Source organism: Manis javanica, chromosome 8 (assembly GCF_040802235.1).
Source record: "Manis javanica isolate MJ-LG chromosome 8, MJ_LKY, whole genome shotgun sequence".
NCBI classification, from domain to species: domain Eukaryota; kingdom Metazoa; phylum Chordata; class Mammalia; order Pholidota; family Manidae; genus Manis; species Manis javanica.
This window is the reverse complement of record NC_133163.1, coordinates 111,520,466-111,542,662: the sequence shown is the minus strand read 5'-3', so window position 1 is coordinate 111,542,662 and position 22,197 is coordinate 111,520,466. Positions and strand designations below refer to the sequence as shown.

The following is a 22,197-nucleotide window of genomic DNA, read 5'->3' as shown; positions in this document are numbered from 1 at the left end:
GCCTCCTCAGCCAAGAGGGGGCTGAGACTCTCAGAGAGGATCAAGATCCTGGCTGATCCTCAGCGCATTAGTCACTACATCCAACAACTAGTTCCTTTAAATCAAAGGCCTATGCCAGGACTGAAAGTGGACTGTCCAATAACAGGCCTGCCTCACTGGGGCACTGGACCGCAGTAAATGGTCATTTCTAGTGATTCTCACATGCCTCAGAACACAGGCAGGAAAGGGCTGCACCTTCCAGGCCCCTTGGTGCCTCTCCCCTCTTAGTCACACCAGCAGCCCTGGGTTAGGGAGTGGCGTGCTGTCCTAGGGATGGGAGGGAAGCATGAATGAGCTCTGGCCAGCAGCCCCTGTCCTCCACCCCACTTCATTTATGACACACAGAGGTGCCAGGCCCTCTATGTGTTGACAGTGGAAGAGGGTGGTACTTTTTTAAGGTCAGAAAGTTGTGCAGTACCACATACTCCCCCCCTGCCTACCTACCCACCCACACACATAGGTAGTTGGACTTCTGGTAACCTTGGAGAGAAGAGATAAAGAAAAAAATGCATTTAAATCAATTTTAATTCATTCCCAGCAGCCCCTACATGCATTTTTAAAATAGCAAAAAAAATTCCAGGGCATTACCGATTTATTCTGTAGGCAAATACTTGACAGATATGGATTAAGAATGCCTTAACTTCTATAGCACAATAAAAATGTCCCAGACTGGTGCTGGGAGGCAAAAAAAACCCCAAATACTTGCAATACTTAAAGGCTGTGTTATTTGACAGGAAATTTAGGTTCCATGGGGGAAATATTTCTTGAATTTTCAAATTTCATGCCATAACCTGCACCCCTCCCCCACAGCTGGGGGGCCTTCTCCAGAGCGCTACCCCAACCAGGGCCCTGGGAGGCTCTCCTCCAGTTCCCTCTGCATTCAGGACACAGCTCAGACGTCTTACTTTGGGATATAAGGCCCTGCAAACTTCCACCCCCACCTGATCTCCCCCGACTCGACCACTTCCCACAGACATACACACACATACCCCAACGGCCCAAAGACCACCCCCCCAGGGTGCCCAGGATTCTCCCCACCCCACCATATCCTGCTTCTACTCACCCACTTTGGAGTCTGTGCCCCAGTTGTTTCCTCCAGGAAAGCCCAACCCCCTAATCAGACAATAATTCTCCCTCCCTCAAAACCTGGCTCATATCATCCCCAGACCCCCAAGACCACTCTGATCCTCCCAATCAAAATTCTTTCCTTCCCCTACATGCCCGAGGAGACATCTTGCACCAGAGCGTCAGCTTCTGTGCGCTTTTCACCCTCCCGAGATGGAGTTCCCGCCAGTCAAGGATGCCACCACGGTTATCTTTGTATCCTAATAACATCTGAAATAAACTATGGCAATCAGTGAAGACTCAAGTCCCTATGAAGCACCTATGCCTTAGGGTAGGTTTAAGGGTTCCTGTGGGTGGCTCTCAGGGTACCAATTCTAGAATCAAACCATGCATACAAACAGCCTGAACAAGGAAGGGGAGAGTTTGGGGGAGTTGTGTGTGTGTGTTGGTTTTATTTTTGCACACTCTAAATGCAAGTATTCCATCACATTAGTTTATCCATTTAGGATCTATTTCCCAAGGGCTTGAACAACTAGACTTCCTCGGCAAACTCAGTATTCTTCTGGGACCTACTAAAAAAGCATGTGACTTCAGGAAGCAAAGGGTACTTTTCTTTATAAAGGACACAGCTTCCAGATCTGCATTTATAAGTTCACTCTATAGCCACAGATTTCTTTAGAGACAGATCAACCTACACATTCTTTCTTCTGATTCAGTGAGTTATGCAAGTCTAGAATTCAGACAGCTGCCTGGGTCATAAAATGCATTTGCTTATGAACAGATAGGAATGGCAATGCTCTTAATGCTCCCCTCAGATGAGAAATCTGCTTATACGCTCCAAATAAAAGAAGGAAGCAATCTTTGGCCCCAATCAAGATGCCTGACACAAACGTTTCTCATTTGGCCCAAGCTCTGTTTCCATTATATGCCAAGAAAAGACAAAGAAAAATCCCACACCACCCACTCTTGCTTTCATGAAAACATTATAAATTATCTTTATTACATCATATAGTAAAGTTGCCTCATGTAAGGTAATGCTGACAAATGGTTACAGGAGCCATTTTCTTATCCACTGTTGGACTGGTAGGTGCTCTGCTGCTTCTCTTCCAGGCACAGGCCTTATTTCTGTCCAGAAACCAGACAGCAAGGGGACGTGTGTCCAGTCTGCAGCCCCTGACATTAATTTCTAAGTAACTGTCATGAACATCAACATCAAAAAACAATTCCTTTGTAACAAAAACTGACTGGATGGAGTGTTTTCCTACCCTCATGGTCCCCAGCCAGCTAAGTAAATCCCAGCTATTTACAGGGATGGTGACACTTTTAACTCTCACACTGACCCCAGAGGCCAGCCCTCTGGTCACCATTCTGTTAGCATGCTTATTTAAATTTATTTGAAATGCTTCTATCTCTTCTGGCACATTTCTTAGGTTAGGTAAACTCTTTGGTAACATATTTAAACCCTGAGGGTCCCACAAAAGCACGAGACTCATTGTCTTTTCTGCTGATTATGGGCTCACTCTCCAGAATGGAAGCCGAAAGCTTTCCCGTTTAAACCTGATGGAAGGAAGGAAAACTTGCAGCACCTAAACTCTTAAAGGCTAGACAACCTGTATCATCATCCATTCTTCCTAAGGCCCTCTCTGGTGATGGATATGTAAACCTACCCAAGGTTCTACAACAATGATCTGTTTCAAACAGAAATTTTAGATTTGGAAGGAACTTTGGAGATCCCTAGACTCATGGCCTAGCAAACTCTCTGGCCAGAGCTCCACCAGACAGAGGGAATGGACTGTCAAGCACTGGGATACCATTCACAACAATCGAGAGATTTCCTTCATTTCATTTATAAAGTTCCATGTTTTAGCTTAAATTTCTGTCGTGCAAATATGTCACTTATTCAATATGTGCATGCTAACTTTCATAGTAAAATAACCTTTTGTCTTCCAAATTCCATGAATAAAATTAAGGCTCCTGAAGAATCTTCAGTTTATCCTCCAATTCAGGTACCCAGATTCACCAGCCAGCACTTCATCCCTGCCCAGAAGCATGAATCTTGGCTCAGCCCTTCCTACAGTCAAGGAACCTAACACCCAAATGTTTGGTGACTTGACCCAGATAGCTGGAGGCAAGCCCGGGTACAGAACTCAGGTATCCAGCCCCCAAGGGCTCTAACTCCCCGCATCTGTCAGTTCAGAGCACCCACAACCACCCTGTAATACCTAAGATTGGGCTCTATTTTAAAACCTGCCCACACATATCTGCTCTATACTTTAGGTTTAAGTTGGTGACTACTCTTCTGAGCTTACCCCAGGATTCACAAAATGGGAGTCTGATTCTTCACTGGTTTCAGATTGCCAAAATTTCCTTGGCCTTTGGCATGTTTTGACTTCTCCCTGACTCACTGTGTGTATTTGTCCCCATCCAGCCACTGGCCGAAATTAAAAATACAAGCTGCTTAATGGAGATAAGTCGTTGTCATCCATAATCTAAAAAGAAAACCAAGATCAAATCTACTCAAGGGAAAGATGTCGTTCCAAACAGAATGCAGTTCAGGACTCTGATGGCTTTGTCATAAATGCCCTCTGAGCCAGTGTCACCTTCTTGAAGAGCTGTGGTTAACATTACTTTACCTGTGTTTCACATTTCAAAGCAAAAGGGGAAAAGAGCTGTGTTAATATAAAAGTTGGGTTTATGAATTCAAAGGGCATCATATATATCTAAAGTCCAGGGAACAATTTTCTCCCCTCAGTGGGACATGTGGCAGTGTCTGTGGAGATATTTTTGGCTGAAGAGGAGGGGGCTGTGCTACTGTATTGACATCTCATGGGTAGAGGCCCAGGATCATGCTTAACATGCAGTGATGCACAGGGCACCCCCAAACAGAGACCCAGCCAGCCCAAAATGTCAGTGATGCCGAGGGTGAGAACAAGAAGCAGGGAGGACACTGGGGTGAGGGCACGAGGTCTAAATTCTTCCTCGGGTGGGCTGCTTGGTCTTGATACAGCACCTGGGTTCCTGGCTCTCTGGTTCATTGTCACTAAACAGAGAGGTCGGCCCATTTCAGAGATCTTGAAACCTCTACACTGGATTCAACCATTATTTCTCAACGTGTTCCAGAATGGCAGTTCTCCAAACCTGGAAACACTGCATCTAATCCTAACATCCTTGACCAGGGGTATTTCCCACCAGTCTTCTCTCACCCTATCACATTTCCACTGCAAGGGGGAACAGTGCTAAAAGCAACTTGTTTCCCCATATCACTACCCACCAAAAAAGTCCCCAGTGACCTCCCAAATTCACAGAAATAAAAGGCGGAGAGTTCCTGGACTCAATCTCCTTCCAACTCTAAAATGCTTCTATGCAGTCAATAAATTAAGGACAGACATAGAAACTTCCTTTTGAATTCTATACTCTGCTTTGCAAAAATGCATTTTAAAAAAGGAAAAAAGAGAGCTTTGCTATAAAATTCAGAGAAAATAGCATGGATTCAATTGCATTCAGTGATGTACAAGGTTTTTGCATTTTCACTAGAGATGACAACCATCAATGAGCCCACCACAATGACTTGGGCGAGACTCAGTATTAAGCCGTAATTTTATAAATAGAGAAAACATGCTGTCCACCTTGCCATTCCCAAATTCTCTTCTACTGGCTCCAGCTTTATACATGACACCCATGAAAGAGACCAACTTAGTCCAGAGGCTGAATCCCTCCACATATAACCCAGTGGTCTCTGGAATCACAGAACACAAGATTTGTTCTACAAGTAAAATTCTCACTTTCAAGAAAAGAGATGTAACTTGTATGATGGGGGAGAGGATTAACATCTGAACTACCTCTATAAGTTCATCATTGTTCTCTCGGACTGAGAGAGAAAGAGAGAGACAGGGAAAACTGTCCAGCCATGCCACATAGGAATCCCATTTTCCCTATTATGCCAGGGGTGAAGGACTCTCCAGATCCCAAGCTGGGGCAGGGTACCTGGACTACTGTAAACAGTGGAAGAAGACACCCAGAAAAGAGGGAAGTGGAACTTCCACGGCTAAAGAGCAACCATACACACTCTGTTAAGGGCTAAAGAGGTTAACATTTCATTTGCTTCAAAAACAGAAACACAAAAACCACCCACTCGGCACAAGTTTCCCAGTACATCCATCGTCCATAAAGCAAATAAGAGAGGAAATCCAAAGATTATGTAAAGGGGGATGGGGTGCAAAGACTAGTAAAAACTCCCCGATGGTAACAGAGGGTTAGTGTGTTCATCTCAGCAAGTAAAATACACAATCATAATAAAGATGCTGAAGGATTTTGTCATGAGCCCTTCCCTCGGCCATCAGAAGGAATGGCAAAAATGGCCAGTGAACGGTGGGAGTCAGAGCGATTTCATCTTCCTCCTAAATGTGCAAAGAATTTGCATTGAAAATGTGCATTTCATTAGACCTCCTAAGAATGTCTGATATTTGGTGGCTAACAAGAATTAAAAATGATCCTCCACTACACCAAACAACTCAAGGATCTAGGCTCCCTGGTAGACTAAAGAACACCTGTAGCTAATAACATCTGCCAAGTCAGGTGTGACTTAAAATGTAGTCCTATGTAGGCAACTCTCAAAACACGGTCATGCACATTAACAGAAAGTAACAAGGATAACAGGTACCTTTCTGGTGACCACACTCATGAATCAAACTTCTGTATAATTTCACATTTACAACTTTTATCAGGAAATAAAGATTTGTATGGAAATGAAACAAAAGACTGTCTGTAACGTTGAAAGCTTCCTTAATTCAGCAACTAAGTAATGGATCCCAACAGTGAGAGTCACCGGCTGCTGCAGCATGACTGAGGCGGCGGGGGGGACATGGGCAGGAAAATCCACGAGGCCACCCAGCCACGAAGGCGACTACTTGACACTTACACGACTTGTGATTTAATAATCCTGGTTCTCAGCATCCATACCCAAAAAGCAAAACTGTAATTTTATTTTTAAGGAAAGAAGGGAGGAAGAGAGAGACACCAGAGAGCACCTCAGAATTCCTCAGCCACCAGAAATGGGGTCAGAAAGAGGGGAAGTCAGTGGGTGGCTTTAGCCTTGCTCCATAAGAGGGGCAAAAAGTATTTATTAAAAACACAAGAGCTTTTTATCTTCTTTATTCACTACTAAGATTGGAGAATGGAAAGATATTACAGAAACATTAATAGAAGTTCAGAAAAGGATTGCCGGAGCCTTAGGGTGGGAGGAAAGGCAAGAGGCCCCCTATTCTGAAGGGAAATAAATACTCCAACCAGCCGTAGGGCTCATGGCCGCAACCACCAGCCAGACCGTCCAGCTACCAGGGATTCAGTTCTTGGGAGGCTGAGGTTGTTTCAGTGTCTCCTTCCACATCCTCCCCCTCATGGGGGTGGCCACTCTGTGGTCAGGATAGCTTTACACCAGAGCTACAAGATTTCCTAACAGGGGCATTTTAATTAAAGATGAGACACAAGGCGACACAAGAGGGAAAGAGAAATCCCCCAGATGCCGTCCAGCCTGCAGGCTGCACGGGGTTCCCATTCCCACCAGAGCCTAGCACCAAGCTGGCTTTGTATCTGATGGTCCTGGAACAAGGCCAGGACAAAAAGGCAAGAGCCACGCCCACAGCTCTCGCCTCCTCGGCCTGGATCTCTCATTATTCAGCCTAAGCACTGCCCACCCTTCTTCTACAGGCAGGTGGAGACTTCCCTGCTCTGAGGTGCGATGCTCTTCATCACCCATGCCTGGCGAACTCCCAGGCTGGGAATCTGGACCCTGAGGGTCCAGGGGATGAGTCACTGGCTAGACACCAGGAGTCTAGGGGAACAGGCAGTGCCAGCTTCCAAAACAGATGGTCCTAACATCACGTGGTGCAGCCGGCCAACTCCAGGCTTTCTCAACTGGATTGCCTGTGTGCCTCTCAGGAGACTGAGGCCGTCGGCCAGGTGTGGACGGCACAGAGCAGAGTCCGGGTGCACCCGCAGGCCTCTCTGGAGGGCATCTGTCAGACAACCCACTGCAGCGCTCCTCCCATCATCTAGTTTGGTTACAACAAACAAAAGAAACCAAGCAACCCCTCTGGTCCCAACTCCTACAAAGAAAATCATCCCAGGCCATTATTTCACTAGCTAGGACAGGGTCTAGCCAACACTCGGACCTTCTGGTACTGACTGACGAGGCCTCTCTCGAGCCGTCAGGAGCTCTGGTTGCGCTTTGACCTGTGTTCTGCCCTCTGCTTGGAGTACTCCCTAGGAAGCTCACCTGGCTGGCTAGGCTGGCCATTCTTCCTTTCAGTCTCTGCATAAATGTCACCTCCTTAGAGACACCCATCTGGGAGAGCTGACCCCTCCCTCAGCTCTGAACTCTCCCCCCTCTGGGCCCTGTTCCTCCCACTTCCTGCTGTCACAGCAGGGCTGGTACACGGCTCCACCCACAGTGAATTCCCAGTGACTGTTTATTCAGGTGAATGAACATGCTAGGAAAGTATATGGAAACCTATCTGAAATGCCAAGCCTAGGTATACATCCAGCTGTGTCAAAAGGCACGTACAAGTGTATTTATATCAGCTTTCTACGAGCCAAAATCTAGAAGCAATCCAAATGCCCATAGACAGAAGGATAGATAATATGAATCAAAGGAATAAACACCATACAACAAGAATGACCGACCTACAACTCACATGGCTGCATGGACGGATCTTATAGTCACCATGCTGGACAAAAGCAGCCAGGGACAAGAGGACAGACTTGATGATTCCACTGATATGATACAGGCCAAATGAAGTCAGTGATTACAGGGAGAGGGTATAGTCACTGTCAAGGGTAACTGGGGCTCTGACCACGTTCTTTTACTTGACCCAGATGCAGGTTACACAGGTCTGCTCAGATAATGAAAACTCATCAAGTGGTACATTTATGATCTGTGTACTTTTCTGTTCTATTCCAACAAAATGTCATAAAGAAAATACCTGTTATAAATGTGGATTTTTTTTCTTAAAAGAGCCAGCTAAAGACTCTCTTCTGTCACAAGGCCTGGCATCCTACATACAGCATTCTTCAAATGATGTGTTATGTATGCAACACTAGCCCCTTTAAACAGGGGCATGTGGCTTGCTGTCCAGGTGCAGTCTGAGCCCATCTAATGCTTTCTGAGGCTGAAACTCACCAGGACAAATGGCTCTCTGCTTTCCCTTCACAATCCCCAAAACACAAGCGTGGGTCCTGATAAATTTTAATGACTTTAAAAGCAGTGGCAGGAATCACTGCCTATTGCAGGCTGAATGTTTATATCCACCCCCTAAAAGTCATATGTTCACATTTTAAATCCCAAAGTGATGGTATTAAAAGGTGAGGCATTTGGGAGGGTAATTAGGTCATGAGGGTGGAGCCCTAATGAACAGGATTAGTGCCCTTATAAAAGAGGTCCCAGAGGGGTCCCCAAGCCCTTCCACCATGTGAGGACACAGGAAGAACACGACTATCCATCCATGAACCCAGAAGCAGGCTATCACCAAGTACCACATCTTCCAGGGCCTTGATGTTGGACTTTCTAACCTCTAGAATGGTGAGATGTAAACTTTTTTGTTTTTCTTAATAAGCCACCCAGTCTACAGGGTTGTTAGAGCAGCTGGAACCAACTGAGACACGGCTTCAGGCCAGGGCAGCACCTGGGAAGGCACTGGAGGCTAAGACTGCTCAAAGCCAACCAACCTGAGGGCTGGGGTCACACCAGAGGGAGAGAAAAACAACCATGGGTCACCTGCTGTCTCCTTGGAGGAATTTCCTCTTCGAATTGTTTCATGAAAATGTATCATTCAAGGGAAAACTCCCCAGAGGCAGGGAAAGAAAAAAAAAAGCAAATGATAACAAAACTGTGGCCTCTCAGCTCAATCCAAAGCTTAGGACCAGAAACAGCTATGATATGGAGGATGCACCCTAGAACAGAATTAGAGGGAGCAAGAGAAAAGAAAACCAAACATGCTCCACAACATCTAAGATACACTCCAGAGGCGATGGCAGGGCTGCATGTTCTTTCGCACTAGCTGGCCCAAACCACAGGTGTTAGATCACTGTCTTACTATCAACCCGCAAAAGAGAAGTTTGAACTTGACTTGCCTGGCGTATCTCTGCATGTTCAGTCGTACACATATTCACACATGCACACACATCCCCCCTCAAACTCTTAATATCTTATTTTCTTATCCTATTTATGTTCCTGCCATACGAAAGAACAGATTTTTTTTTAAAAGGAAAATGGAAGTAAGTTTTAAACCAGACTCATTGCTTTCCAAATGCCTGCACCCTCTGAGCCTGCAGACCCCCGGGACAGTAATTTGATCACCGTGGCCCCCAGTGTCACATCCATTTGTCACCAAGGAGAGGTTCAAGTAGGAGAGCAGGAGAGAAGAAATGCTGCTGGCTGTGCAGGTCTGGGTATCCAGCAGGGTCACTCAGCGGCAATGACCTTGCATTCCTAGATCCTGCAGAACTCCTCTCTGACCCGAGGTTGGGGAAACACTTCGGGAACAGCACAGAAAAACCAGACCAAGGAGACACATCTCTTTATCAACAAAGGATCCATGTGCCATTTCTCAGGAGGCAGGCCCAGCTAAGAAAGAGAAACCAGAACCACAGAAGGGCCCAAGTTCCCAGTGTGAAAGAGATCGCAAACTTGCCATTTCTAATGTCTGTCTCAAGGAATAGGGGCAGGGGGTGGGGATGACCCTGCACGATCCTCAGCATGGAGAGAAACTGGAAAAATGCGTGGGTATAGAGCAAGCTTTGTCCCCACTCGCCATCCCTACGCAAGCCCTTGCTCCAACGGCGATGCCAGCGCGGCCACAGCAGGGCTGCTCTGGGAGCTGCCGGCCAATAAAGGCTCCATTGTTGCCTCCTATGAGTATATCCAAACCCAGAGAGAGGGCAGCCGGGTCAGACAACTGTTCCTGAGCAACAGTGGGTCAGACTGGACTGTCACACCAACTTTTGAGGGAACATTTTTTCCCAGCTTCTGGCAGACCTGCTCGCAGACTAAGGCTATTTATACCAGGACAGGTAGCTGGAGTCATTACAAGGCACACAAAAGAACAAACAGGGAGTCTGCCCTGGGTGCTCAAAGAAGATGACAAATGAAAGAGGACTGCCCGAAGCCAAGTAGTGATATGGGCAAAATGTGACCCGGTTACCCTCCCTCCAAACCTCCAGGGCTCCTGAACCTGGCCCCACAAAGGTGCAGGGAAGTGTGTCACCTATACACACTCTCACACATCTCCCCTTTGTCAAATCCCTCAGCTTGCGTGGCTTTATAACCTAGAGATGGTGGCCAGTGCCAACACAAACCAGTCAGCTTCCTGCCCCTCCACGCTCCCTTACACCAGTGACAGCAGGAGCTCTCCCTGGGCAGAGCCACACTCCCAGGGTGGCAGGTCATTTGAAAAGGCTCTTCTGCCAGCAAGGCCTGACCCGAGAGAAGGCCCAGATCCTCTACACAGTCACATCTGCTTCTGCCATAATGAATTTGAAGCGCCTAAGTCTCCAGCAAACCCCAAGGAGATCCCCCTCTGGTAAGAGTAGACAGCATATGGGCAAGCTAAACAGCATGTCAAATACTCACAAGTTGTAAGACTTAGTTTATAAGGCATGATGTCCTACTATCAAATCCTCTCCCACCCTGAACCTCCATTGCACAGCTTTGTGACCAAATGCTAGGAAGTCAAGGAGCCATTGCATTCCCTCTTTCCTCCCAAAAGTCAGCAGGAGGGGATAGTGCTAAGGAAAACCCGACAGTGAGACACTGGCTCAGACAATACCCTGGGGTAATACAAAGCCCAGGAACAGAAATGGCCATAAATGTCTGTACTTCCAGTCTCCCAAAGAGATCAGAGTCTCTGAAAGCATACTGACTATGTGATAAGCCCTAGTTCCCATCCCCAGCCCCTGGGAATCTAAAATTAGCTAGAAGCATATACTCAGCTCTGTGTCTCCTACATGCACATGGTAAGTGTCACTACCTCCTCTGGCAATAACTTGTCTTGGGAGTGCTATAAATACCACCTAAGCCTACCCGATGTGAACTACAAATACCAGGAATAGTTTCAGGGTTTCCAGGCACTAACTAAGTGACAGGGTGTCAAATTCAAAGTTGCCGGTGCAAGATGCAGACCCAGAGAACACACAAATCCCTTGGGCCCACCTCCACATTCTAACCCAAGTGGCAGATCCACTCCAGAGCAGGTCTGTCTCCTGTGTGGCTGAAGCTGCTGTGCAACAGCTCTGCAGATCTGATGAGACACTCTCCACCTCTTCTCAAATTGCCAGGGAGAACAAGGCCAGGTAAGGCTAAGGGACATAAGTCTGAAGTTATAGAAAAGGACAAGTGGGGGTTTAGTCTTCTTAGATATTTAGATCTCATTCAGAGCTTTCAAGGAATGAGGCCCTCCAAACAGAAGGCTGGAGGGGAAACAGGTATTGACTAGGCGACCTAGACTGTCTTCCCTGAAGCTTGCACACAGAGGGTACTTAATATAGATAGTTGTGGAATGATCTGCAGTTCTCTGAGTTTCAGGGGTTCACAACTGCAGAATCCTAACTCCCAGCTCTGCTGGCTACACCAGTATGGAAAAGGGAGCTTGCCGAAAAGCAGCCAGCCAGCAGGCACACTCTGGACCTGGGTGAGACCAAGTCCTCAGCAAAGGGAGCAGGAAGGGGGTGCGGGTGGTCAGGCGCGGAGGACAGGAGCCTGGGGAGCACCCGTACATATGCAAGGAGACAAGAGGGACGGCAGAGAGAGAGCGGTCCCAGAAGGCAGGGCACAGCTGTAAGGGGTCCCGGAGGCAGAAAGGTGAGGGTGAGCAGAGAAAAGGATGATAAACAGCAAAACGGGAAGGCAAGGCTGGACTAAGCAGTAAGATTTGGCCCCCAAAGGGTTATTGGAAGCCTACAGAATGGTGTTCTCAGAAGGGCTAACAGTGGAAGTTAAAGAGTAGGGGCAAAAGGTATAGGTTACCTTTTTAAAGTTTTCCAACTGACATCTAACTTGACACTAGGCTTGTGGTAAAAAATAAATGATCATAGCCCATCAGTTCACAGCCCCCATCTTTTAACCACCTTTGTGCTCCCTGATTTTTTCCCCACTGTGCCTTCCTACCTTCCTTTGCTCATTCAGTGCCCCCCCATCCAGAGGGTCCTCATGGGGCTTTCTGACAGCTTACAGAACCGTCGAGGCTCAGCGGAAGCTGTACCTCCACGAACCCCACGCCCAGCAGCCCAGCAGTCCACCACTTCCCCCCCTGGGGGGCACCTCCGTCATGACCTGCAAGTCACGGGGATTTTTCTTCCCCATCACCCTATAAACCCCTGTAAGTAGAGTCAGGGTCTCACTGCTTCTGTGTATTTCTCTCAGCAGGGGCATCCTGTGTCCATGACAGATCCTCTGAAAAGAGCAGTAAATCAGACTGTTCCCTTTAAAAAGTTATTTTTCTCCCTCCTTTGCTCAAACCATTGTGCTTAGTAACAGACACACTGCCCACACCACCCCCTACCTCAAATATTTCCCCAGCGTGTTTGATGCCCTCAGCCCCTCGGGAATAGCAGAAGCAGGGGACACATCCGTCTAGAGGGCCTGGAGTAGTAGGGAGATGGAGAAGATGCTACAGCCTCTCTTCTCTCCCCGCTGCTCCCCATCACACGTGGCAACGAAGACTGGGCCCTGGCAACAATGCTCTGGGGATGCCACCTCCTCAAACTTTCATCCCAAGCTATCCAGTCCTTACTAGGCTACCTTGGGGCATTGTCTCTCTAAAGGACTGAATAAAAGAAACAAGCCTCCCGGGGTCTGAGCCAAACTAAGGAGCCAGACCTGAGTGCTCAGAACTAGACCCCACTCCCACCCAAGCCCTGCCCTCCCAGGGTCAAGCTGAAGTCCTACGTAGGTGAGCCAGAAGGAAACCAGGAGAGGTGGTGGGGCAAATGCAGCACCCAAGTTTTAAGGCATTTGCTCTGAGGCTCCTGCCAGCTGGTGTCCCTACCCAGGTGTTCCCAAGTTCTCACTGGGGCTCCTGGCCAGAGAACCAGCAGCCCTGCAAGAGACAGGCCCCAGGTGCCATTCATCACAGCTGACCAGACTCCCCCAGTGAGCCTAGAGGCTGGCAGGCAGCACTGGGCATAAAATGTCAGGGCCTGGCCTCCCCGTGTTTGGGGGCAGCAGTTGAAGCCCAGTCTCAGGGTCCCAAGGCCTCCCTTTTTCTCCCATTTCTGCCTCCCTCACACACAAACATTTGCTTGAGGAGGGCTCTACAAACTGACATCAGTGGAAAGGAAACATCCGGAATACAGAGTTGAGTCCTTGGGGAAATAAAAGGCCAAAATGAGCCACAAATTGCTGAGGCTTCAAAACCTCAAAATGAAGTGTATACGCCTGTGCTGTGAACAGCGAATCATGTGCGCCCATGTTTTCCGAGCCTCGGGAAGTTTCTTCAGCGGGCAGCCCCCCCAGCTCTCCACGGGCTGCTGGGGGCCAAGGATGGCATTGTTAGGTGGACCTGGCCTGCAGAGAACAGCACCAAACACTGAATTCTCCACCTACCCACCAGCAGCTACAGGAAGAGTTCCCAGCATTTCTAAGCCCTGAAAACTATTATTTTTTGTCCTCCATACACTGAGGAGAAAGCAAGCCAGCCCAAGAACCTAAAACCAGCAGGGAGGGCTAAGTGAAACAGCCACAAGAAAACAGAAAGAATGAGATTCTGTGCCAGCCTGACTTACTCAGGGAAGACAAGCACCAGTTGTATTTTTGTTGAATTCTCACATGAAAGCCTCATTCAAAGTACCACCAAAAAGAACAAAATGAGGACAGCTGACTGTTAAACAGGAAAGGACCAGAGGGAAACAAGAGTTAAGTTTCAATTTTTCATACTGCATAAAACCACCTCTCTGCAGCTGGGCTCAGTCACTCAGCAAGAGGAACCGTGGCCAGGGTTAGATGCACAGCTGGCTGGGGAACCCTTCAACCACTCTCTCCCAGGATCCCTGCTGGGGGTCAGGCATCCCGGTGCCTGCACAGGAAGAAATGACCTCATATCAGGACCCCTAATTTTGTCACTTGCCACATGCAGATCATATTTTAATCAGCAGGTACTTGCTGCCTTTTTATCTGCAGACACAACCGATGGTAGTCTGTGCAATTATTTTACATCCAACTTTTTGGATCCATTTTTTAATATTCTACCAAAAGATGGCAACACCAAATCACTGCACTCCTCACCTACCATCAAATCCACCCATCTTCCAAAGACCTTTCTAGCCGACTACATGGCCTTTTCTGATGAATCATTTTAGGTTCACCATTGGGGTGCCCAGATTTAGCAAACAAAATATAGAAAACCTAGTTCAATCTGTACTGCAGAGAAACCACAAATAATTCCTTCATATAACTAGGTCCTGTGCAATATTTGGGATGAACCTATACAAAAAAAAAGTTTTTGCTGCTTCTCTGAGATTTAATTTCAACTGTGAAGCCTGTATTGTATCCAGTAACCTTAGTTTAACATTCCAGAGAAAACACGAAAGCCTGACAACAGCAGCAAGCAAACTTTGGGAGCCCCCAGCTGTCAGCTCCTTCCACACAGAGGATTAGCTAAAGCGGGGCAATAACCTGGCTGCTCTGGACACTGAGGACGGGCCAGGGGAAGGGAAGACGACATCCACCAGAGAAAAGTTGAGTCTATTCCCTTCTACTTTAGCCACAGGGCTTACTTATCAACAGAGAAAAGTGCGAACTTACTAAAAAAAGCCAGGCATAAAAAGAAAACTATTTTATGATTCTACTTATGAGGTACATAGTGTGTGCAAATTCATAGAAATACCAAGTAGAGCAGTGGGTGCCAAGGGCTGAGAGGCTGGAGGATTGAGGAGTTAGTGTTTGATGGGAATAGTGTTTCAGTTTGGGGTGATGAAAAAGTCCTGAAGATAGAAAGTGGTGACGGCTGGGCAACAACATGAATTACTTAGGCCGCTGAGCTGTACACTTAAAAAGGGCTAAAGTGCTAAAATGTATGTGTATTTTACCAATTTTTTTTTTTGGACTGACCAATGTACTTCCTCTTTCCTGTTTAGCTAAGTTTTTTTCTCTCTTTTGTCTGATTCATCTGTAACTTCCTGGGACAGGTATCTGCTGCTGCTAATAATGTCCAGGTTACGAGGAAAACAGATCAGCAACACATGGATGGAAAGCAAGACCAGGAAGGGGCAGACCGGGGGCTTGGGAAGCCGGCCTCTGTGCCCACCTGGTTCCCACCATCCCAGCCTCAGAACGTCCCGCAAACACACCCCTGACACCAAACTTTCCTTCTCCCTTCGTGTCCAAAGGCCCTGGCATCATCGTATACTCAGCCCCCAACAGGCTTCGAAACCTCCCAAGAACAGAGTCCAAGGAGGCAAGAAAGCTCATCTCCACATGCCAGGAGGCCTCCAGGCTGGTGAAAGCCCCACGCCATCTCTGCAGTTGGCATAACTTCTTTTTCTGAAGGGGAAACCAGGCCTTAGGGCTCTGAACTCGCTTCCAGGCCAATGAAAAGCCCAGAAATGGGTGAAGGACAACAAAGAGAGAAAGACAATTCCATTCCTTTTGGAATGAGGTGTTTTCCCACCCACGCACACAGTGGTATCACACCTATTCACACAGCGCCTCCATCCTCAGACCCTGGAGGCCCCAGACCAGGGATCGTGTCAAACTGACACCTGACCTAACGTTCTACGTCACCTACCTTGGAGGGTGTTTGACATAAAACAGATTTCAGGACATGAGTTATGGCTGCTATGTGCAGTCAAAAAAATAACACACAGAGTCAGGGCTGCAAAGTATTTGGAAGACAACAAACCGTGCAAAGGGCACAAAGACTAGAGGCAGCAGCAGGCTCTCTCGCCGGATGGCCAGGATGTGCAGACAGCTCCCCCGAAGGACCTAGGCTCTCCTTGGCCCTTCCCTGCCCAGGCTGCTAAGTGGGCACAATTACCCCTCACACCACCATGTGGTGGGCTCCGGGGGTGGGTCTGAAGCAGACATTCTCCAACCTCATGTGCCTCAGAATCACACCAGTGATTTCCATTCCACTCCTGGATTCCACCCCGGGCCTGCACGGGGCCCAGGAGTCCTCAGGTTTGGCAAAAACTCAGGTAATTCTAAAGGAAGGGATCCCTAGACGACATATCACACACTGAAGGCAAGCTTTGGGCTTAAAAAAAATGTGTCATGAGGACTATTTAATGATGTGGGGAAAGCTCACAAGGTCATATGAGGTGAAAAAAAGCTGAACACACAACTTTATATTCTGAGGGGGTCTGTCTATGCTGAAGATTTATATACAAATTAAACTTGTTCTCAAGTTAAACCAAGAAATCAGTCTTGCATAAATAGTGATTTTGATACACCATCGGCTTCTGAACTTGCTTGTTTACTTTGTAATAGTCTAATACACCTGAGCCATGCCAGTCTCCTGCCTCTGTCTGAGTAGGATCTGGTATTTAAAGGGAGCAAGCGGTCTGTGGGGAGAACATTCCAGACAATGGGTCTCTTCTGAATAAAGGCTGAAGGATAAGGACTCTAAAGACACATTGAAAGATCAGCTGGGAATCGAGCTGACCAGAGCAAGGCTCCTGCAGGGGAAAGTAGAAAAGGACATGAGAAAGGGGAGGTGGGGCCCAGCTACAGAAGCAGCTGGGGTCACTGAAGGTTGCAAGTAGCATCACAAAGGGTAAACTGTGTGGCAGAACTCGGCAGAGAACCCAAATCCTTTTACAACCAGGACAGGGAAGAAACAGCAAGAAGGAAGTGTAGGGGAGAGTAGGGATTAAAGGAAACAGAAAGTCATGGATCCACGCATCTCTGGCTATGAATACCGGCCTAGAAACACAAGCCCTTCCTGGCATTCTCATCCTTTCTATGCGTAGCTCCTGCCCAGGTTTTGTTGGTCTTTGTTTTGAAAGGGAACTTGGCATTCTGGGGCCAGTGGCTCTCAACACTGGGCTGGCCCTGACAGAGCAGGTGCTGTGATTTCCAAACTCCCCTGCCTTGTGCTAGCTGACCTTCCTGGCGGATCCCGCATCTCCTTCAGCTCCAAGGCTCCTGGCAGATGAGGGAAGAACCAGAACGCCAGCAATGGGACCACACTGATGCAGACCACCAGAGGAGTCAGTTACACCCAAACCTCCTCAGACCCCCCAAAGGAGCTACGGCACCAGGCACCCACCCCCACATATTACTCACCATCCATTTGGGTGCCCCCCTTTAAGAGGTGGTGTATCTCTAAGGCATCGTCTCTTAATAAGTTAAGCCACATCATTTCAGGTCTTAAAAACTAATGCATCATGACACACTATTTTTCCTATCGCCCAGGAGTTTAATGTCCAGCATTCAACATTTCATATTAAAATTGGTTATCATTTTTGCTACACATCAAAAGCCAATTTCCCCCTAAAACAGCAAAGCTAAGACACCACCAAGGGGTGAAGAATAAGAAGCTAGTTGTGTTGCAAAATTATGCAAATCATGTCCTCTGTCCCTGAAGAAAAAGCCTCCTAGACAAATAAGAGCGAAGAAATAGGAAAAGAATGCTCCACCTTAGTTGTTTGCTAATGAGATACATTGCATTTTAACATTTAACAGTATTTGGATTCTGGTGTTGGGCTTTTAAATTACTTTCTTGCTTCAAATTTGGGATAACAAGGGTGGTCAGTCTGGAGACCCCTCCCTGAATTATTCCTAAACAACCAAAGCTTAGTTCAAATATTTTGAATTTCAGTGTTAAATAGCTATGCTGCCCTTTAAAAAATATAATAAAATCATCTGTGATTAAAAATAAATGCAATCATATGTTGCATCATGTGATAGAAATATAATGTCTTTTCCTCTCATGGATGTCAAGTGTTCTAGCCCTTAATCGGAAGTAATCAAACTGTCATCTCTCTGCAACAAATAATTCCACACAGGTTTCGTGAGAGAAACACAAGACTGGGAGGACACAGGGAAGAGCAAACACAGAAGCAGCTGAGGAGACGAGGTCCCTTCCACCTTGCCCATGGCCAGCCAGCTCATCCCTCCCCAGGTTGCCCTAATATGATCACGCATTTCTATAACTACATTTGCAAATGAGTGACTCAATTCAGTAACTGCTGCCTAATTTTATAAAGACTTGGGATGTACTTGTTTGAGAGAAGCTATATGGAATTAGGGCCTTAACATCTGGGAACTCTGTAATTCTTCACTGCCAGACTTCACTGGAGTCAATAGCACACAGATCTCCCAAGCCTTCCCCAGGGTAACTCCACACCTAATGGGTTCACCAAAATCTCATGTCAAGTGAGTCTGTGCAGGCTCCCTGGGCCCAAGCAGAGCCAGGCTGGTTTGGCTCCAAGTTCTAACTCCACGGCCTTATGGCTTGTTACAGATACAGATTCCTGGGCCCCTTCCCTAAGGATTCGGCTTCAGTGGCTCTGGGGAGGGGTAAGGTGACTCAGTACAGGCAGTCCATGGGCCACCCTCAGTCCCCGCCCACCAAGGGTGAGTTGCGGCCAACTTCCAGTTTGGTGCCCTAACCCCCGCACAGCAGCACATTAAGGAAGTGGGGAGGCTAGCAATCAGCTGGTTGCTACTGGATACAGCAGGAGCAAACACTGAGAGGCACTCCAGTGAAAGGAGTAGGAAGGGACTTCCCCTCACACCCTCAGGGCACTCAGAACTTCAGAGGGATTAACTGCCAAAGGAGGGCTTCCGAGACAAGACTGAGTCTGATAAGGCTCTGAGGACAGTGTTAGGGGTCCTTTGCACCTCTCTGTTCAGGACAACTCAGCCACACGCTGGTTTGCACATACGCCCAAATCCCCCGCAGCTCTGCAAAGCCACCCCAGCACTCAAGCACTCAGCCCCAACTCCAGCATCTCCTTAAAACTTCACCTGGCCATCCAGCTCAAGCCTGTCTCTCTCCACTTTAAACTCTTAACACTTATCGTTAGCACTAACTTTCCAAATTGTACTGCATTCAATGAATGAGTAGTCCATGAGCTCTAAAAAAGAAATGAAGGGTTTCTTTGACAATAAAGTCTAGGACCCCAATCATGCATACATTCATTATGGATTTATTACAGATCTTCTCAGAATCTTTAAACTGTTTGGTTTTGTTTCACCCAGCATTTTCTAAACGCAACTGACTTAGGGACCTGTTTGTGGAGGAAAACCTAATGTCCATATTGCAGAACTGATGGTCCACAGAAGAGTTGGTGAAATGCTGATCTAGCCCATGCATCCGCCAACCAATCAAGTCAGATCTTTAGTTTGCTATTTAACTGACTTGAACGGTTAATCTTACGTTATTTAATTCTGAGTGTATCTGCACGTTATTTTAGGTAGAATATTTATTTAAGCTAGGAGCATGTCTTACCTGTCTTTGATTTCCTGGCGGTCCCTGGTCTAACCCTTGTGTTGCAGAGATACTCAAGAATTATTAAAAACATTAGATCTAATAGTATAAAACACATATGTATCTTATAGTTTTCAAAACCTTAGAGAACATCAAGTAAGGTTCCATTCATTCTTTTACAGGAAAAATGAAGCTCAGAGATGTAAGATGAATTGGCCAAGTCACAAAAGTGAGTAACAGAACCATGAATAGAACCCAGATCTTCCAACTCCTTAGCTACTGTTCCTTCTGTAATAAGGAATAAAGAAAATAGGTCTCACCCTTTCCAAGATCCAGCTGGTTTGCCAGCAGGTAAAGGAATACAGGATACTCCAGCGATTTAAAAGACACAATCATATCAAGAAGAAAAAAACAACAACAGAAAAGATTCAAGTAATACCAGAGCTCACTAAAGAGGAGTTAAGCACTCTTTGAAAACTCCACACTGACTATTAGGAGTTTAAGGCTTCAGAGTTCAGTATCAAGAAAAAGACAAGACTATAGCACTTTAATTTGTAGAGCTGAATAAGACATTTAACTATTGGAACAGCACATTATAAATTCCAACATTTCTTTCTTAGAGCTGCATTTACACATGTAAGACCTGATTATAGTCAAACAAATGCTACATGAAAGGGTGCATGTACCTGCCCGTGTCTGAATGCGTGCATGGGAGAATACATGTGTGAAAATCTGCTTGTTCCTTCAGAGGTCCAGTGATGAAACTGTGATACCTCTTGTCCCTCCACAACCCTCAAAGGAATGTGGAATCAACCCAAGCATATACATCAGGTTCATCTGGGGTGGGGAGGTAGGTTGTTATTTGCTAATGCAGAATCAGGACCTCCAAAGTGAAGGTGGAGGTCTCTGCACTGTCACAAAGTCCACAGATAGGGATGAGGACTCCTGCTCTGGAGGCCTGGGGTCGCCACTTGTCTCATGGGCAGGTGTTGCCTCCCGGGCATCTCAACACATTCAGTTCAACTCCTAAAGGTCAGTTCCTCCAAAAAGGTCTCCCTGATCCTGGCTTCTCTAAGCCGGGCACTCTCTCTCCTGTCCTAGAATTCGACACTGAGCAGTCTCTTGGCAACTCCATGGCCATGATTCATGGTAATTATCATTTTGTTAAAGCATAAGCTGCGGTTCTTTGTAGTTCCTCACTAGGGCCAAGCGGTTTCCCATGCACACACACACGCGTGCACACACACACACAATAACAGGCAAGGCTGTACAACCCTATTTCCCTGTGCCAAGACCAAACACCACTATGTGCATCCCCATCAGCAGCTTGCTCCATTTCTCCTCCTCCTGCCCCACTCAAAGAATGATGGAAGCCATACAAGGGAAAAGCAATCTCATAGGAATCACCTCACTTCCTCTTTTCCAGTAGGTCATCCACAAAGCTTAGCACCTTAACCAAAAATTACTAGCAAATTACTTCAACAGTCCTTACAATTGGTTGTGACACACTGAGTCACAAAACTGATATTAAGAACTGTTGACTGAACTAGTTACTGAATGCATAAAGATGGTGTTGGAAACAGAGAAAGCAAACACTAAGAAATGATTGTCTTTTGGAAAGCAAAAATAAACTGATTCATAATCTTCAAAGTCTACACTACTCTATTTTATGGAGAAAATTATGTATTAATAAAAGCATTTACAAATTTGGGGATTCACAAAAGCTCTAAGATGAAAGTCTAATTAAAAATAGAGATTATTATTGTGCCTCCTTTATAGAATGTATGTCTGATGTTAACAGTTAAGAACCATACCATCCACAGGGCTGAGGCCATCTGAAGACGTGGTTCTCCTGGGATTCGTCACCTCCATAGACACACAGCTAAGGCAACCAGCGACCTCACATCTTTAAAGGCAAAGGCCGCTTCTAAGACCCCCTCATCCTGTCCTCTCAGCAATAATAAGAATTCCTAACCTCAGCCACCCTCTCAGCACTCCCATTCCCTCCTCCCTCCCTGGCCACGCCTCCCCCGTCTCCTGTGCAGGTCCCCCTGCTCCACCACACCATTCACTGTTAAGGTCCCTTCAAGGCTCACATCCACACAGGCTCAGTAAAGGTTTCTTGAATAGACAATGAATTCTGTGGACACCAACAGATGAATTGAGATCCCAGATTCCCATTTTACAAGCACTCTATAAACTCAATCTCCAGACTCTCCACCCAGCAAGTAAACCCAGGGAAAATGAGAGCAGTGAATTCACACCCGACTCTTTTCACAATGCTCCTTCAAGTTTGTGTTTTGGGATTTTAGTGGGTTTTGATTATGTCCTCTTGAGGTAGCCAGGCATGAAAATTGCCGAACAGGAAAATAAATCCTCCTTTATAGCTTTAATTGAAAGCTCATTCATAGCCCAACACATTTTTCGATTGCCGAAGTTTAACAAAGGATGCAGGACCGTTAAAGGTCACTGTCCAACAGAGTTTGTTAATGGTGATAAAACTATATTAGACCCAGTTAAGGAAGCAGGAAGGACATGGACAATACCAAACCTTATAATCAAAACACTAGAAGACATTTATTAAACTGGATTTTTAAAGAATAACAAACTTGTTATTAAATTTATCAACTGTGGTAGGCTGAATACCAGCCCCCCAAAGATGCCCATGTCC

The 22,197-nt window shown here is 46.6% G+C and overlaps 1 protein-coding gene and 1 long non-coding RNA gene across 5 annotated transcripts in view; one reads left to right on the top strand and one right to left on the bottom strand.

The window, feature by feature from the left end:
- Positions 1-22,197, bottom strand: part of TLN2 (talin 2) — a 440,089-nt gene that overhangs the window by 374,434 nt on the left and 43,458 nt on the right. The gene's annotated exons all lie outside the window — the stretch shown is intronic.
- Positions 10,147-21,319, top strand: LOC140843175 (uncharacterized). The gene is made up of 3 exons (XR_012120727.1): positions 10,147-11,448; positions 14,669-14,829; positions 15,280-21,319. It is a non-coding gene; the product is annotated as an uncharacterized lncRNA (long non-coding RNA).